Consider the following 16,112-nt stretch of genomic DNA (forward strand, 5'->3'; position numbering starts at 1 on the left):
TCTTCTACACCAAACACGACAGGAAGGAAATAGGGTGGTGAACATATTAGCTAATTGGAGCAGCGACTCTTAGTGCTTGTCCTTCGATGAATCATAGTCAAATGCAGATCCCATTGAGGGCATTCATCAAATCAAACAGTGCTTACAACACGATCAGTCACAAGCAGAAGGAAGCATCCACAATAGGGGTGGCAGCCAAAGGTTCAAAGCGCGCTAGTTACCATGATTAGCATGCGGGAAATGTCATTGGTGAAAACAAAGGTGCACTTGGGGATGAGCGCTAACATCTTCACCTGTCTTGACCTCAACATTGTGTGGCGTCCACATCGCCCTCACGCTCAAATGTATTCACCATCGTCAAATCAATTTAAATGCGGACACATGGTGGGAGAGGAGTCTCACTTCGACATTCCTTTTGTTTGCAGTTTTAGGTCGCCGCAACTAGTCATGGATTCGTCTCAGGGTAGAGTGCACATGAATTGGGTTTTTAATGTGGGTGTTAACATGCTTTCCCTAACACACACTTATCCTTCTTTGGTTTTTGCTCAATCACGCCTTCTTTCCTGCCTGTTTAATCCTCTCTTGTTCGTCTTCCTTTATAAACATATGGACCTCATCCGAGAGTGGTAGATTTCCAGTGCTATCTAGTTATTGTAGGTGCCCATGTTCTTTGTTTTGTTTCTCGATAACACAATGACAAGTCCCTCCTTTGAGCTGGTCACTATGTTACACATTGCGTCCACCCAAATTGTTGACTCTATGGGAATATCATTTAGTTGCCTTGTATTGGTATCCGGTGTCTGGGATTCAAGCACATTTTCAATATGGTTTTAATAATATTATAGGTCGGGTCTTCACAAATTTGTGTTTCCTAGTTACAATCCGTCATTCTCTTCTTCAAATTCAGGTTGAAAAGACATCCTACCTAGTAATTCATTTTGGGTCGCTCTTCGTGTCTATGGTTGATGATACCCTCATTTCCTTCAGTCTCCACACTCCCGTAATATTGCTTGTCCATCATAGTTGTCTTCTAGTCGACTGACCTACACCTTTTTATACACTTTATCCCTACTATCTCATGGCTCTCAAACAATGTCTACCGAGTCACCTAGGTGGATTCATAGGTTCATCCTTCTCTTGGCATCACCATCTCTTTGGATGACACTCCATGGCTTATCATTTTGATTTTGTCCCCCCTAAAGTGAGGAACGAGATTCTTCACTTGGAAGCTAAAGAATTTGTGAATCAAAGATACTTTTCTGATTCTGAAATCAACTGCAACACCTTCAAGTGGACTCCATATCCTGGAAAATTTTGCAAAAAAAGGCTTCATTTTCTTCATTGAGTGGCTGTGCATCGTCAACTATAAATCTTGGTCATCCATGACAAGCAAGTTGACAGCTATAAGTTATTTGCACGACAAGAGGAGATTAAATGGATACCCAGGATGTTAGATACAATTTGTATGATATCGTGGCTACCTAGATTAACACAGGTGGAGCGCTATGTGGTGTGGTATTCCAACTCTAGATTAGATTCGTAGCCTCAAATTCTAGCGGTTATCAATGCTCCAGCAAAGGATCGACCTTAAGGCAACCCCGGTTCCCTATCTCTAGTTATCATATTAGATTAATAGCCTCGCATGGTGCTTGGCTCTTCATTTTTGAATAGGCTATGCCTAAATTTCCTATCCTTGTATCGTTATCATTGTTGTCAAGATGTCTTAGTATGTTATATGGGAACAATGGTTTTCTTTGTTTGCCCACACTTCTGCATCTAATTAAAGTATGAGTGATGTCTTGTCTAACTAGCTTGAAAAATAATATTTAAATTATGATATTAATTTACTAACTCCTTTATGTAATTTATACATAAAGACTTTCTTAATTCTTTATGATCACAAAGCCTAATTTTATAGAATGTTATTGTAAAAACAATTTTATAAAATTCACACACTTCATTTTGATAATGAATTAATCTCCCTTTTGGTATTTTGGTATTTAAATTTAAATTAGAGTAGATGTTTCTCAAAAAATATTATGAAATTAAAAGAGAAAAAATCATTTTTTTTCCTATCCTTGTATCGTTATCATTGTTGTCAAGATGTCTTAGTATGTTATATGGGAACAATGGTTTTCTTTGTTTGCCCACACTTCTGCATCTAATTAAAGTATGAGTGATGTCTTGTGTAACTAGCTTGAAAAATAATATTTAAATTATGATATTAATTTACTAACTCCCTTATGTAATTTATACATAAAGACTTTCTTAATTCTTTATGATCACAAAGCCTAATTTTATAGAATGTTATTGTAAAAACAATTTTATAAAATTCACAAAGCCTCAGGTTTTATTGATGTACTGATATGTGATTTGTTCTTTGATGGAAGGGAATGGGTTTTTGATGGTCCCTAGTACCTACTCCGGGGATTTTTACTGATGGATTGGTGCGCACTTCAGGTCTGGTTGGATGGTCGGCTAGCGATGAAGGCAAGTAAAGGCACACGACCAAAAGCGTGCAAGGATGGAAGGTAATTCCAAATTATCTTTAATACAATTTTATTTCATTATAAAGCAACTTATGCTGCTGTCACTGTCATTGTACTCTCACTCGATCTGTTGCCATGTCTATTTGTCATATTGCATTGTACTGTCTGGTTCTGTTGCCATGGGCCCATGCCTGTTTGTCATATTTGGATGTTCCGTGCTTTTTAAAGGAATGATGGCCATCTGAAATCACTTTGAATGTATCTTACAGGGAATGAACTGTACCAGAAGATATAGCCGTCGCTCTGCTGGAAAGGCATATAGGATACATATTCCTTAATCTTTGCGTTGTACGATGCTATGGTTATCTCTTTATTTTATTGAGGCGATGTTGCTGTTGGTCCGTCTGCAGAGACGGAATGACATCGCCAGAGAGTTTGTGACCCGTGTTTAATTGTTGGTACAGTAGCGTTCCCTCAAGAAAGGTAGGAACGAGTATGCTCTTGTTTCTTATAGGTATATGTACGTATTTTATGTTAGATTTTTCTAGGTAGTGGTGAACGTTGTAGACTAGGTTTCGGTTTCAGTCAGGTTCCTTTCTTTATGAATTTGCACACATTTATCTTTAACTTCTATGAATTTGTCATAACTAAAAAATAGGTATCTAATGGGAAGCTCTTTAGTAGATAATGGGCATGCAGAGCATTTTAATAATTGCTTTAACCATAGAGGTAGGGAGAGTCATTTGATAGAGCTCGTTTTGACATGATTATGACTGAATTCTAATGTGGATTGAATTCATTTTATTAGTTTATGGAGATTATCATTGTTCTTAACATTTGAAATTTATATGTTCCATTAGTTCATAGAGATTTATAGAGATCACTAGAAGAAGTCCGTTAATATCTATTTTAATCTTGTCTATTAGTTGCTTAAAAAGATGCCATGATTAGGAAATAGATTCCACTATTTTGTTTTGCAGATATTTGTATTGATCCAAAACAATGATGTTTTCATTTATATTTGTATTCCACCATTTTCTTTTCTTTCACTATGGCATAAACAAGACGTGAGGCATGAAATTGAATCTCCTGAAACAAGCACAACTGCAACAAGCTAGATTAACAAACCATCTATTTTTGACCTAACTTTGCCTTAGCTTGATCTTAGCCTTGGATTATGAGTGACTCAAGTTAGTTCATGAGTCATCAGCATCCTTGTGATTCAAAAAATTAATTGGATTTGAAATATCCCTTGATGTGTTGGGGGCACTAGGTTAGAAGGAAACTAGGGAACGACATATCATTGAAACATAGATAGTGGGCCTCACTAAAACATCTAATCCATGCTTGAAGATTATATTTTAAACTTTTTAGTATGAATAACTTTCTAGTTCTCAACTTAGAATTAACTTGCTAGATGATGTTAAGGGTAAAAAAATAGCAAGAAGATGATAAAGTAGTAGCATGCATAAGAAAGTGCCTTGGGACATCATAAAGAGTTTTCACATGCACTCTCTTTAAGTATGATAATCTATGCTTAAGAGAGGACATAGATAATTGGTCTTAGGTGAAGCCAAAGAGTTAGATAAAAAGACTCATTAGTGATAGTAAACTAGTGCACTTTTCACTCATGCTTCTAGTTGATTTACCCCCACACTTAAGAGAGGACATAGATAATTGGTCTTAGGTGAAGCCAAAGAGTTAGATAAAAGACTCATTAGTGATAGTAAACTAGTGCACTTTTCACTCATGCTTCTAGTTGATTTACCCCCACACTTCTTCCAATTCATAGGCTCACTTGAAACTTATAGACTCAAATACACTCATGCACATGACCACTGATGATTTCCTTCCTCGAGTTTTTCTTGTTTTTGCCTCCACTTATTGCTTTAAGGGTTTTCTCACAAAAGAGTTTCCATATGAACTCATAGTGCACCTTTTATAGGCCCTCTTGTCCAACCTTTTTGGACCTAAGGCTATTTATTTGGTGCATGGTTGCTTGAGGATATAATTTCCTATCTTGACAGATAAAATTATTTACTTGATTGGAACTCAAGTTTACCATGATGTATATTACTATATTCACACTCATCTTTTCCTTGGATAGTGGAAGGTGAGGAAAACTGGGACATTTGGTAGTGGTTTGGATACAAAGAGCACTATTGGTCATATAGTGTCTAGTGTACTCCTTGGTTGTCCAATATACTACTAACAATAGTGTCCAATTCCTCATATTTTTCTTTTTGATGCCTCTCATATACCCCTTTTCCCTTATTTAACCCCTCTATTAGATTTTCCATGGACAATTATAAGGAGGTTACCCAAGAATTTCAGCATCTGAAGGTTGCACTAGTCAACATCAACATTGTATGTTAGCTTTGCAAACAAAAGTTAGTGTAGGTATGATTCACAACCTCCTGTTATTTCATCTTTTCTACTTGTTTTCTTTACCTCTACATTCTTGTAACTTGAACATTGCTTACATCCTCGATTGATCACCTGATTTAGATTTAGCCATTTGCTTGATTTTCTTTTCCTTCTTGTTGATCTTTGACCTGCTTATTGCATGTAAACTTTTTTTTTGGTTGTGCATTCCTTATCCTTGCTTGGTCTATTTGTTGTTTACATGTGTGCACTTGTCTAACAGGTATTCAACAACGCTTTCACCTTTTGCAACATTTTTTCTATCGTAGGAGTTTAATGTAGTACAAAAAAACCTATCCTTCTGTGATACCCTACCTTCTGATGTTTTCTTGAACCATATCCAACCTCAGTAATGGTTTATCCCATCTTTCTTGTCTCTTTTGAAAACCTCCTTAGTTTAATTTAGAATATTGGGCTTCTCATTTTTAGTTATCTCTTACTAGCTCTTCTATATTAACGCAATATTCATGTGAATACCACTCTCACTTAGAGCATTGATCAAACCCCACCAACCAAGAGTGTTGTCTTTGATTACCTGGTTTATTGTGCTTGCCACATCCATTTAATGAATATAATATAGTCAAGGTCACTTTCCTTGGCTTAGCCTCATTCACTGCGAATGGACCCACTCCTTTGTGGATCCATGTTCTTTTTTCATAATTTTCATGTTAAATCTTGTTCTTCTTCCTTTGGGTTGGCCTTTTTGTTTTTGTGCTTTCCAATCCTTGACTTAATTTAATTTTGTATTCCATGGACTGTTCTATGCCATTTCACCCTTTCACATGTTTTGTTTTCTTTGTTCCAAGATTGCATGTTTGTTTCTTGTAGATTAGACTCTTAGAGCGTTAATTATGCTTGTTTCACTAGTAACCATTTTTTTATACATAAGAGTACTTTTACCAAAAACTCCAAGGTTTGTTTGTTGACACATTTTCCTTATCTTTTCTCCATAAATTGAGAATCATATCTTTAGTATAGGGTTCATTTAGTTTAAGATGGCTCCATTAGGCCTTGATCTTTCCCATATTTCTACCTTCCTTGTACCATAGCATAGAGCATTTCTCTAGAGATTTTGGTTTTTGGTTTGTAGTAGTGTGTTCACATTTGTAACATGTAGTACTTGCACATTCGTATTCACCTTTTATGCTCCCCATATATTAGATTTTCTTTCCTCTTAATTTTAATAGAAGCGTCTTTTGCATTCCTACTTTGCATTGACATTGTTGTACTTAGAAGTCCCATTGACCTACTTTTGTGGTCAATTTTTGTACATTAATACAAATCATACTTCTTCTTATATCTTGATTCTATGTTGGATCCTCTTAGGCAATATACAGTTTTGTTCCTTCTCTTTCAAAGCTCCTTTCTCTCCTCAATTTTCTCATTTCCAAGGTGCACCAATTTTCTTGTAGCAGCTTTTGCATATATAATTTTCATGTCTTCTCCCACCTTAAATGTGGGAGTCTATTTCCATTTATCTTGATCTCAAGGACCCTGTTATGGAGTTTCCGTGTAAGCCCTTGTCCCTGGTTTTGTTTCCCTCGTGAACATTCATTTGTTTCCCTAGGCTCACTTTTCTTTTAGTATTTTCTCTTTTGCTAGGGAACCCCCTTTAACCTTTTTGGGTTACTCCAAAAGTGTTTTCATCTTGCTAGAAGAGTGCTACATCTCCTATCCCCTTGCAATGCTTCATGGACATATGGATGGCTCTATTTGAGTTGACTCTTAACCTTGGTTGGAGTGCAAGCATAGTGCCCTTACCTAGGAGGTTTTTACCCTAATCGACATGATGACAAATCCATTGAGTGCACAAAATTGGGGAGAGTTGGTTGATTGATTAAGCGAGGACACTTGGCTACCACTATGGAAGAGGAGGGCACCATTTTGGAGGAAGGGTATTGAGCCGTAGAAGACATGCTTGGAGCGTGTTTCATGGGGGGGTTTGGATAAACCCTGCTATGACAGTTGTACATCCTTTTATTATAGAACACTCCATGTGGGGTTGCCTTGTTAGTTACTTGTATGGACATAAGTCCTTGTTTTATGTTATCCTCCCTAACCTACTCTATATGTAAAAGTAGGAGAGAGCTATTATGATCTCATCATCATTATATCTCCATTTTATGTTTGTTATTGCCTTCGATATGTCTTGAAGGGAGCAAGACACTAGGATTTATAAGGAAACCCTAGGAGGATAGGATTTGGAGGCTAGCTATAGAATTATCTTGGTAGGTACTTGTGTGATGCAACATGGCTAAGGTTCGTAAATCCTAAGAAAGACAATAAAAGCTTTTGTAATACAAGTTTGGTGTATGTGCCAAGGAGGACTTTCTGGATAGCATGTTGAGGATCTTTGGTGTTGAGACCAGCTTTAATTGGGAGTGATTAGTAGCTAGGAAGTTGGTGGTTAGGGTTTTCCTCCCTCTGGTTTGGACTATAGAGAGATTGACTTGTACCAATTTTGTGATAAATCTGTGGTATGTACTTGTACTTCATATATATATATATACATATATATGAGGTTTCTAGTAGTCCAGACTCCAAATATAGTGTACTTGCAGATTTGATTTTTAGCTTATGTTATCTTCATGATTGAGTAGATTTCAGCACTTATTGTTTCTGTTAATTTGACATAGCATATAGCTGAATTTGTTCAGTGATTTAACACATATTTGGAAGATAAAGGAGCAGATTTGTTGCTGTTATAAGACATTTCAAATCTGTTACATGCCTTGAAAAGTGTGCCCTAGATGTATCGTTGTGGTATTGAGGTACACTCATGGTATTTATTATCATGGATTGCTTGGTGAAATTAACCTAAAGTGAAGTAAAATATAACTTCTGTAATTTAATTTTTCGGATCAGCCCTCTAGGTGAAAGTTCATAAGATTTAGATCTTGGAAAACTCAAGTAAATGAGGTGAAGTTTCTAAATTGCATTAATTGCCAGATTTTCCAAATTTGTTTTTCACTCTTTCATTTTACATTTTATGAGTCTTTACGATGGAGTGTTCTTATTATTGTAGGTTTCACCCTTTTCTCACAAGGATTATACAGGAAGGTTCACATCATCTTGTCACTATTAATAGCTTCGAACTCTATACAACTTTACTTTGCTCTGCTTCCTTCATTAGTTATCTTGTTTTCACATTCCTTTATCTTCGTTTCTCTTATTTTTCTTTGAACACTCTAATGAATTCATCTAGAAGAGCAACCTGGCATCCTTTTTCATCAGCTCTTACAACCATTGGGCACACCCTTCATGGAGGTGTAGTGGAGGAATCCTCATTCCTTGTTGGTTGCTTGATATTTTCCTTGAACTTCTTGTTATTTCAATGGTGCACCCTTTGTTTATGAATAATATATAGAAGGTTTAATATCCTATTGTTGTTAATAGCCAAGGAAATTGTAAAATTCCTCTTTTTGAGGATTCCTTCAACTATTCTTTGATTTTTGTCTTCCATTTTTAGTTTTCTCTCTCTTGAAATAAGTTTCTTAGTTTGCATATTCTACAACACATTCCCCAACGTTGTTGGCCATTGCCCCTTAAGCTTTGTATGTGATGCTTCTTGGTCCCCTTTGCAACCCTAGTTAATTCTTTTGAATAATTCTATCTTGTTCTTTCCTTATAGTTGTTGTAATAACCTTACTAGTAAACCCATTTTGCTTCCAGTATTGGTGGAAACCACCATGTTTATAGCATTCTCCACTATAATCCCATGACATTTCCTTGCAAGTAGTCTTTTCAACGAGTCATTCCCTTCTTCCATTTATAGTGTTTTTGTGTTTAGATGGCTATAAAACGCTAATTAGTCCTTTGTTTATTTTTATTTTGCTGATGAGAAGAATGTCCTCTTAGATGACCACTTCTAGTTCTCGGCTGTTTAGATTGAGATCACCACAACTTACACATACTTGGGGTTTTAGTTAGCAAGGCCTAAATTTGGTTTGAGGAAGATTCTCCCACCCCAAATTAACAAGGGATATGGATCCCTTGCTTTCAAATGAATTTTTAGGACATATCATCTGAGATGGACCTCGTGGACAACATTATTAGGTCCACAATGTTGTATGAATCTTAATTTTTGGGGACCTAGTCTACTAGAATTAGATTTGGGTATGATGGAGAGAGTTTAGATCCTTGTACCTGGCTGCATTGTGAGAAGCAAGGGGATTGTCCATTAGCTCATCATTAAGGGGAGTTTGTGGGCCAAGCCTTCTAGATTAAAATCATTATCGAACTAGTTTCTCTTTCACCCTTACCTTGTGTACTTCTCCTTATAGGCCATATCCTTGACCATTACTCTTGGGTGGGTTGATTGTTGGTTTGCGGAGGAAAATCTCTACAATAGTCTATATCTTTATGCGCCACCTTACCAATTTCACATATTCTCTTGATGGACCTGGTCAACTTTTTTCTACTAAGTAGAAGTTGATAAGATTATTTGAGAGGACATTTATAGGAAGTGAATTTAGTCTATTTGGATAGCCACCCTGGGTGGGTTGAATCCCAAATGGCCTTCTATGTGGAGAAATTCATGGGGTTGAGTGATGGCCTCATTGTTTGACTACCATACTTGTTTCGTCATTGCATCTATACTCATACAAACTCGCTTGGCTAGTTCTAGGTTGGCTTACATCAGCCTGAGGTCAAAATTGATAGTCATATCATATGGGTTGATAGGATCTTGCAAAATTTTCCATTTTTAATGGAAAGATGGAGGAGCACTTCATGTTTTGTTGGGACATCTAGTAAAAGATTTTTGTGGTTGGTATTAGTGTTTTTTAGGGAGTCCCTTAATTCCCTCTTCACCTTGTTTGAATCTCAAAAGTAGCGGTTCTTGGCCTTCATAATGAGGGATGATGTCAAACTTTGATCTCTCTCTTAATCTCCCTCCCTCCCTACTCACTTGACTTAACAATACCAATGTGCTTACATCTTTCTTTGTAGTGTTCATGGTAGATAGGGGCACTAAGCAATATGCATTAAAGAGCCCCATATCTACCACTAGATCCATGAGATTGTGGGAGGAAATTTGTTGTACCCTCACACAATGCATTTCTCTAGAAGTTTTTACTCTTGGATTTTAGAAGTGTTTACACATTTGTATTTTAGTAGTATTCACACGTTTGTATTCATCTTCTATGCTTCCTATAGACTAGAAATGATTTACTCTTGTTTTAAAAAGGAGTGGCTTTTGTGTGCCCACTTTGTGTCTATACTATTGTTCCTAGAAATACATCGGCCTAATTTTGTGGTCATTTTTTTTATCACTAATATATATATATATATATATATATATATATATATATATATATATATATATCTTATCTTATCTTATTCCTTGATCCAGTGTTGTGTCCTCATTGGGCAATAGATTCTCTTGTCATTATCTTAATACGCATGTTTCCAAGGTGAACCAATTTTCTTGTGGCATCTTTGATAAACAATTTTCATAGTTGCTCCCACCTTGATTGTGGGAGCCTCTTTCCCATATCTTGATCTCATGGACCTTATTATAGGTTTTTCACATAAGGCCTTATTCATGTTTTGCTTTTCTCTTGTGAATATTCAATTGCGCTCTTAGACTCACTTCCTTCTAGTATTTACTATTTTCTCTTTTTTGAGGGAACCCCTTGTTAGATTTTAGGGTTACTCCAAATATGTTTACGCCTTTTTATCAAGGTACTATGTCTCCTATCTTGTTGACAATGCTTCATGGACATATTGATGGTTATGTTTTAGTGGATGCTTTACCTTTGTTGGAGTGCTAGCATAGTGCCCTTACCTAGGAAGTTGTTATCCTAATCAGCATGACGACGAACCTATTGGGTGCACACAACGAGGGAGTTGATTGCTTGATCAAGGGATATAACTACCTATAAGGAGGAGCACTAACACTTGGATGAGGCACTTAACCCTAGAAGTTTCACACCATGTGGGGTTTGACACTTGACAATGGGGGAGTTAATTGATTAGGAGATATACTTACCTAGGAGGAGGAGCATTAGTAGTTGGAGGAGGGCATTTAGCCCTAGAAATTTAGGACCATGTGATATACACCTTGCAACTTTGACACTTGAAATGAGGATGGTTGGTTGAGGAGCATACCTCATGGAGGTTGGTGGTGGACTTGGACACATGTTTAGGAGGAGCATTGTAGCTTAGTGACCACATTGGTGCACATGAGAGAAATATTGGGTACATGATAGTGTATGTGGCACAAATTTAGAGGAGTTCCTTTCATGAGGGCACTTGTATATCATTATGGAAGAGGAACATTGGACTAAATTCTTGTGGAAAGCACAACACATTGGAGGAAGGGTCTTGAACCTTAGGAGACATGCTTGGACGACATTTTATCCTGGGACTTGGATGAACCCTAGTTTGACACTTATACATTGTTTGAGTATAGAGTGCCCCATGTGGGATTTCATTGTTGGTTATTTGTATGGACATAAGTAATTTTATGTTAGCCTCCCTCACCTACTCTATATGTAAAAGGAGGAAAAAGCTTGTAATGTTCCGAAAAGGAAATAACAGTGATAAAGTAAAATACCATACAACACCGAAATATTTAAACAACAATCAAACACCCACAATTTACACTGAAACTGCACCAAAATTAAGCCATTTTATTTATATGGAGTGAGTACAATGCATGAAATGTGTGCACTTGGGCTTGCCAAAGTAAGCTAAACAATCCCAGGTGAGAAAGATGCTACTCCGATGCAGAGGAAAGGCTTCTCCTGAATGTACTGCGCTGGCTAGAAGAAAAACCTATTTGAGCCTCCAAAAGTTCTCAGAAAATGTTGCCAAATTAATCTTGAGCTCTCCACCAAAAATCCAAAAAAACCCAAAAAGGGTTTGGCCTATCTCCAAGCCAAAGTCAAACCCACGAAGTGATGCAAATTTCTTAGCTAACTAGCGATTCACCCTGCTATAAGAATTATTATTTCAGGCCCGAATATTGGTTGAAAATTTTTGTAAAATTAGTGAGAGACTCCTCTCAATAAACCTAGAAAGGGTTTGGGATGAATCCACTAACCCCCAGTGACCCCCAACAAATGAAAATAGCTCAATTTGGCCAGAAAACTCCCCACAAAACTGATACTGCTGAATTAAGCCTAAATCCACCACCGTAAATCACTCACAACTTTGGCTCAATTATCCCCTGAGGAATACCTATTAGTTTTTGGTAGCATCGGATGTGCTCTAGCCATGAAAATTGGTGGAGAGGCTAAGGCACATGTGTTCTAAAGAACCCATAAATTGTTTGGTGAAATTCCACCTCGATTGTATTTTATTAAAATAATTAATATTTTTAATGGGGTTCCTAAGTCTAAACTTAGGGAAATTAAAGTATTAATGGGTATTAATCAAAATTTGGGTGAGAATGTTCTAGAAAGCGGATCAAGTCAAGTTTTTAATCTTATAGCCGTTGATTAGAGACTTAATCTCGACTGTTGAAATCTCAACGAGAAAAGTATATGAAGGAGGCTTGGGGTTCATTCAGGAACACAACAAGAGAACGAATTGATCTAGAGTTCGAAATTTCTAGGGTTAGGAAGCTGAGAAATTCGAACTAAGTGATCATTTTGCAGCAGAGGGGCGGGGATAGTTTGGGAATATTGGGCAGAGAGGTGGAGAGCCATCAGTGGAGGCAGCACAACACCTAGAGGGATTGACGCTGGACCAGTGTGGGTCCACGCAGGCTTGATGCAGAGCGAGAATGGCCAGCGCAGAAGGGAAGCTGCCTTCACGCAGAAATCCAGAACTACTGGGGAGTTGCCAGAACAACCGAGAGAGGTTGACACGGAAGCTCTAGGAGGTAAAAGAGACAGCGCAGGGCTGACGTAGAGCCTCTGAGGCTGACGTAGGGCCTGCGTAGGGCCAGCGCAAAGATAGTTGAGGTTTGCCAATTTTGCTGCCGGATCAACTAGAAACTGCCGAGTGAAGTGAGGTAATCTCACTCAGTTTTCCGCCATTATATTTTTTTTGTAACTGGATTGCCTGGAGGGCATCCCGCATTGTATTTAGAACTACTGCTTAATAATATAAATCCATCAAAGTTGCTGCACTGGTTTTCTTGAATTGGGTTTTTTCGGGGACTATTTTGTCAAAAAATAATGGTGTCCTATGTATCTTATTCTTTTCTCAGTTTCTTGTTTCATGTAATCAAATTAAATTGGTGTAGGTTGCAGAAGTAATTTACTTCATCATTTTTCAGAAAATAACTTGATAATGTATATTAAAATCAAGTAGGAGAAGTAAATTCAGTTTTGTTGCAGTAGGGGTTCCTTGAGTATAGGAATTTTCACATTACCTCCAATCTCCGACCCTTATCTCTCCTCAACCTCTATTCCTCCAGTGCCTGTGCACTTCCATAAATGTAGAATTTTGGCCAAGAATTCTCTGAACTTAGCCCTGCTAATCACCACAAAATCTCCGACTAAATTAGCGGAAAAAACCTTGCAAATCCTTCGGCGTTCTGCTCCTTCGTAATTGATCTCCCCACAAGTAGTTTGGACCACTTCTGTGCCCGGGAAGAAAAACGCACTAGCTGAAATAACTTGCAAATATGCCCAATGGAAACTCTGAATTGAGCTTCCCAAATTTCCTCACTAGGGAGACACTCGAAGTTCTCCGAAATGAGGGTGGAATTTCCACTAGGAAATTTCTTGTGCTCGGTTTGGTTGTCTTGGCTAAGTAGCTCAAAAGAAGTAATGTTGAATTGTCAAATGATCAAAGATACCAAATGGAGGCCTCCAAGCTCTATTTGTAATTTTTATCCCTCTCCCTTGGTGGTTCCCACCTGCTACTAAATAAATACTACTTTGCCGCCATTCTTCATTAAAATAATAATTTCCACTTTTCTCCCACAAAATAATAATTTCTCCTTTTTCTTTAACATCAACAAAACTTGGCAAAATTCCTTAGTGAATTTTACACTTACAAAAGTTGGGAACATTACAGTCCTCCACGCCAAAAGTTGCTTGTTCTCAAGCAATATCCGTTGCTCCAAACGTTGGCCTAGCCAATGCTAGGGTCCCAAATTTGCCACTGAACCACTCATTGTTGAACATATTGCCATACTAGTGACGCTCCCCATGTCAACAACGAATGAACAAAACCCAATGGAATATTTGAATGATCTCCCCCAGTAGAAACCAGCTGACCCTTGGGGGTAGCTGAACCGCTAAATCATGTTGTACCCAAATCCCATGCTAGACTCGAAGTTCTCCGAAATGAGGGTGGAATTCCCACTCATAAATTCCTTGTGCTTGGTTTGGTTGTCTTAGCTAAGTAGCTCAAAAGAAGTAATGTTGAATTGTCAAATGATCAAAGATACCAAGTGGAGGCCTCCAAGCTCTATTTATAATTGCTAGCCCTCTCCCTTGTTGGTTTCCACCTTCCACTAATAAAATACTACTTTGCCACCATTCTTCATTAAAATAATAATTTCCACTTTTCTCCCACAAAATAATATTTTCTCCTTTTTATTTAACATCATCAAAAATTGGCAAAATTCCTTTTTGAGTTTTACACTCAAAAATTGGGAACATTATAGTCCTCCCCCCCAAAAATTGCTTGTTTTCAAGAAATATCTTGTTGCTCCAAACGTTGGCCTAGCCAATGCTAGGGTCCCAAATTTGCCATTGAACCACTCCTCGTTGTTGAACATCTTGCCATACTAGTGACGCTCCCCATGTCAACAACGAATGAACAGAATCCAATGGAAGATTTTAATGATCTCCCCCTATAGAAACCAACTCACCCCTGAGGGTAGCTGAACCGCTAAATCTTGTGGTACCTGGATCCCATGCTAGTCTCAGAAGGGTGCCACCATGCTAGCGCTGCGCCACTCTGATTATGATAAACTTCCCATCATGCTCAAATTGTATCCTCCCCACCTGAAACCTAATGGTGGAATATTTGTGAAGGCCAAGCTTATCTTGCCCAGGCATCTCCATGATGTCAATGTCTACCCACCCACTGTTATTCTCAGTCCTGAGCAGCAACATTATAAATCTACCTCGCCATACAATGGAGGTTTCAACAATATCCCATGAGTCACACCCAAGGTGAACTAGATCACCCTCTCCCATGAACCTGTTCATCATAGAATGGAGTGCCCTATTAATCAACTGGATCCCTGGATCCCACAGCTAGACCTGCTGTGGCATAGCTCTAACAATTGCTGGAACTTGTCTGTTCCTCGTCCCTAGTCCCTGCATGAAATCGACATATAGGCCCTGTTACCACTCAAACCAGCAGGGGACCTAAAAGCGGTTCCTAAGAGGGCAACTGCTAGGTTAAGGGCAACAGTGGAGGCTTAGCCCACTGTCACCACAGCTAAGTCTCCTTGGTATTTACAGAGTTTCGCCGATGGGAGGAGTCCCGGTAGTGTAGGGATCACTTATGAAGTATATGTCAATGGATAGGTGGAAAGTGACCTTGGAAACCCTTTCCCAAGGATGGAGTGAAGAATGGAACTTGCTTGCTCTTTAAGCAAGGGACTTGGTCCACCAGGGGTAAGGGGTGAGGATTGGAGGGTTGAGGGAGAAGGAATAGGCTTATAGATGAGGTTCTTAATCCCTATAATCCTTGGGAAACTTGGATTCTCAAATGGTCCTTGACAAATAATCTTTATTGAGAAGTGGGACCACACAGGGCCAAGTGGACCCAGTCCAGGTTCGGGGATGGAATGTAGCAACCAATGATGTTCCTATCCTGGACAAGGTGAAAGGAAAGGACCAAACAAGAATATTTACTTCAAAAGGTTGAATTGATCCTATTGAGGTCTAGCCTTGGGGATGCCTAGGAAAAATTCGATCCTAGAGCTAGGGTTTGGGATTCCCAGAGATTCCACCATTAGAATTGCCTCAAATTTGGAGGAGAGGGAGGGGACCCACCAGCGTAGTAGCCTGTAGGAGATTGAAATTTTTCCTCTAGTCAATTCCTGGGAAATTGATGCCCTAGGTGACCTGATGAGGCAAGTCTTAGGGAAAAAGTGGAAAAGGGTAAAAATAGGGTTAAAATGATCACCCTTTTAGAGGGATCAGTGCCTAATTCACTTGGGGATATGGAGTCAAGGATGATGATGAGTAAGAACTTGGTTTCTTGATCATGGAGGCCCAAAAAATCAGCATCATATCTAGGACATTTCATTCATATAACATTGGCCCATACATTAAA

General features: G+C 38.3%; 1 long non-coding RNA gene across 1 annotated transcript in view; it reads left to right on the plus strand.

Moving 5' to 3' along the window:
• LOC149253092 (uncharacterized) overlaps nucleotides 1-16,112 on the plus strand; it is a 290,552-nt gene that overhangs the window by 125,625 nt on the left and 148,815 nt on the right. Inside the window, exon 2 of the long non-coding RNA XR_016266121.1 lies at nucleotides 2,461-2,531. This is a non-coding gene — a long non-coding RNA (uncharacterized LOC149253092). The remainder of the gene's footprint in view (nucleotides 1-2,460; nucleotides 2,532-16,112) is intronic.

The sequence above is a fragment of the Pinus tabuliformis genome, chromosome 7 (assembly GCF_031772625.1).
Source record: "Pinus tabuliformis cultivar Carrire ecotype Pingquan chromosome 7, CPIR1, whole genome shotgun sequence".
Lineage (NCBI taxonomy): Eukaryota > Viridiplantae > Streptophyta > Pinopsida > Pinales > Pinaceae > Pinus > Pinus tabuliformis.